The sequence below is a fragment of the Mandrillus leucophaeus genome, unplaced genomic scaffold, assembly GCF_000951045.1.
Source record: "Mandrillus leucophaeus isolate KB7577 unplaced genomic scaffold, Mleu.le_1.0 Scaffold187, whole genome shotgun sequence".
In the NCBI taxonomy this organism is placed as follows: Eukaryota; Metazoa; Chordata; class Mammalia; order Primates; family Cercopithecidae; genus Mandrillus; species Mandrillus leucophaeus.
This window is the reverse complement of record NW_012101887.1, coordinates 4,570,432-4,573,856: the sequence shown is the minus strand read 5'-3', so window position 1 is coordinate 4,573,856 and position 3,425 is coordinate 4,570,432. Positions and strand designations below refer to the sequence as shown.

The 3,425-nt window shown below is 43.6% G+C and overlaps 1 pseudogene; it reads right to left on the bottom strand.

Annotated features, from left to right (window-relative positions):
* Positions 1-2,686: 2,686 nt before the first annotated feature.
* Positions 2,687-3,184, bottom strand: LOC105538221 (annotated as a pseudogene).
* Positions 3,185-3,425: the final 241 nt, after the last annotated feature.

Genomic DNA, 3,425 nt, shown 5'->3' with positions numbered 1-3,425 from the left:
TTAACCTTTTATCTGACCCAAGGCTTTGTCTTCAGAAACACCCCCATTAGCATAAAACTCATGCATCCCACAAGACTCCACAAGAACTAGACATCAGAGTGGTAAATATTGCCAGTTGGAGAGAAGAGATTAGAAGACCCAGAATTTCAGGTTCAATTGTGAGCAGCGCTGAGCTCCTAAGGGAGGTCCAGATGGGAATAGGAAATTTAAAGGCAGACCGCTATACACTGTTTTCACAGAGGTAAGTAAGGCTGGACAGTCAGCAGCAGCTGCTGGTACAGAGAGAAAGGTCAATGGGAGTGGACCTGCCAAGGGGTGGGAGAGGCCAAGGTAAACGCAGGAGAGAGGACCTGATTCCAAAGGGAAAACTAGGTCACAGCGCAGTGCTCTCCCAGGCTCCTTGCCCACTGGAAATGCCTCAGTGAATGTACTTGAACTGTCTTGAAAATCAGATGACGCCTCGGAAAACTGAACTAATTAATCCTTTCACGTGATGGGAGAACCTCTTCTGCTTTTCATTTCTTCAGTGTTATGAATAATAAATAATGCTCAAAACACTTAATTAAATGGAAGTGGAAAAACTGGTTTGACTTCAAAACATCCCTGAAAAAAAAAAGTCAAACAAATGAAAAAGGAACCCAGCAGTTCACAGCCTGGGCAACATGGCAAAATCCCATCTCTAAATTTAAAATACATGCACACACACTTATATATAACATATACATATATATTTTTTCTTTAAATCCCTAATGCACATTAGGCTTTTTGAATTTTAAACTTCTAACATTCGTTCAATTATCAAGTCAATCAACAAACATTTATTTTACTTAACACTAAATGCTATGTATAAACTGAGAAAATTAGAACTGGATCCATTACATTTCCAATAGTTTCAAGTCATTATGCCATTAACTATTGCTGGATCCTTCCTGGTGATGGTGATGGCTTCTAAGGTCTTTTCTTACATACATCACCCTTCGCATTTTCTCAAAAAGATCATTCATTCCCTCAGCCTAAATTATCAACCCTTTGATGATTTAAATATCTCTTATCATCAGTCCTACTTTCATTCATCTCTTTGCCCTTATTATTAATAACATTACAGATATTTTACTTGGTAAATTCTCCAGTTCCTCAAAACAAATATTTCTAAAATGAACTCCTCATCCTTCCTCATATATCTAACCACATCCCTACATCTTCCCTCCTGGAATTTCTGATTTCTGTTAAAGGAACCACTCTCTTCACCCATTCACTCCACTGCCTCAATTAGAAAGTCCGTTTTCTCTAAGAACAAGGTGGTATTTGGCCCGCATTGCCACTCTCTTGGTCTAGGTTTCTGTCCTGTCACACACTCCTCACGCCCTTCCAACCATTCTAAAAACCCAGATTAAGTGTCAACTCCTCCATGAAGTTTTTTTGATCAGTCGGCCACTGGTGATTCATCCCTATAATCTCAGCACTTTGGGAAATAGAAGCAGGAGGATCACCTGAACCTGGTTCAAAACCAGCCTGGGGCCGGACTCAGTGGCTCATGCCCATAATCCCAGTACTTTGGGAGGCTGAGGCTGGCGGATCACTCGAGGTCAGGAGTTCGAGACCAGACTGGCCAACATGGTGAAACCCCGCCTCTACTAAAAATACAAATATTAGTTGGGCATGGTGGCATGCACGTGTAATCGCAGCTACTCAGGCGGCTGAGTAGCTTGAACCTGGGAAGCAGAGGTTTCAGTGAGCCAAGATCATGCCATTGCACTCCACTCTGGTGATGGAGTGAGACACTGTGTTAAAAAGCAAAACAAAACAAACAAAAACAGCCTGGGTAACATAACAAGACCCCATTTCAATACATAAATAAAAGTTTCCCGGCCCCTTCCAACCCTTATTGATCCCTGTCGCTCTGGAGTGCCCTCAGCATTCACTCTACCTCACAGCATTTGTTCTTATTTATAATTTATTTGTCTTACCTCCCCAACAAGACCATAAGCTCCTGAAAACAGGAAACAGATTCATTACTTCTTTTGTACTTCATCCCACCCCACCCTTCAATTCTCACAGTGATTAACACTTGGGTTACTGATATGGACTGAATTGTGTCCCCTGCAAATTTATATATTGAAACCCTAACCCACAATGTGATTGTATCTGGAGAGAGAATCTTTAGGAGATAATTACAGTTAAATGAGTTCATAGGGTAAGGCCCTAATCTGATAGGACTATGGCTTTGTTAAAAAGAGGAAGAGAGGTCGGGCACAGTGACTCACGCCTGTAATCCCAGCACTTTAGGTAGGTGGATAACCTGAGGTCAGGAGTTCGAGACCAGCTTGGCCAACATAGTGAAACTCCGTCTCTACTAAAAATACAAAAATATTAGCCGAGCGTGGTGGCACACGCCTGTAATCCCTGCTACTCAGGAGGCTGGGGCAGGAGAATTGCTTGAACTCAGGAGGCAGGGGTTGCAGTGAGCTGAGATCGTGCCACTGCACTCTAGCCTGGGTGATAGAGTGAGACTCAACCTCAAAAAAAAAAAAAAAGAAAGGAGGAAGAGAGAGAAGGAAATCTGACCTCTCTGTCATGTAAGGACACAGCAAGAAAGTGGCAGTCTGCAAGGCAGGAAGAGGGCCCTCACTGGGGAACTGAGTCAGCCTTCACCGTTTTTTTGGTTTGTTTTGTTTGTTTGCTTGTTTTAAGGTATATAAACTACTAACAGACAAGGCCTATAGACTGATTTCTTCTTGGACACACCCACAGTATGGCCACGGTGATCAGTCGTCTTGGTGTGCTGGCTTCGGACATGAAGGCCCCAGGAGTGGCAGAGCCCTCTTTGTGCCCAGATCTTCTTTGGTCACTCCAGCTCTTCACGGAGCTTGTTGTCCAGACCATTGGCTAGGACCTGGCTATATTTTCCATCCTTTACATCCTTCTGTCTGTTCAAGAGCCAGCCTGGGATCTTGCACGGGTGTGGATTCTGTATAATGGTGATCACACGTTCTACTTCATCCTCAGTGAGTTCTCCCACCCTCCTGGTGAGGTCGATGTCTGCTTTCCTCAACACCACATGAGCATATCTTTGACCCACACCCTTAATGGCAGTGATGGCAAAGGCTATTTTACACCACTCATCGATGTTGGTGTTGAGTACTCGCAAAATATGCTGGAACTTTTCAGGGATCACTAGAGACATGGTGGCAGCACAGTGGCGGCGTGTAGGCCTCCTGTGGAAACTGCCTGCACCTTGATCTAGAACTTGCCAGCCTCCAGAACTGGAAGAAAATAAATTCATGTTAGTTAAGCCAACTAGTCTATGGCGTTTTGTAATGACAGCCCAAGCCGATAAAGACAAGAAAGTGGGGATGCTGTCATTACCAGTGCTGCTTTTCTTCTCCTTTTACTATTAAAATTTCATCTTTGGCCAGGCATGGTGG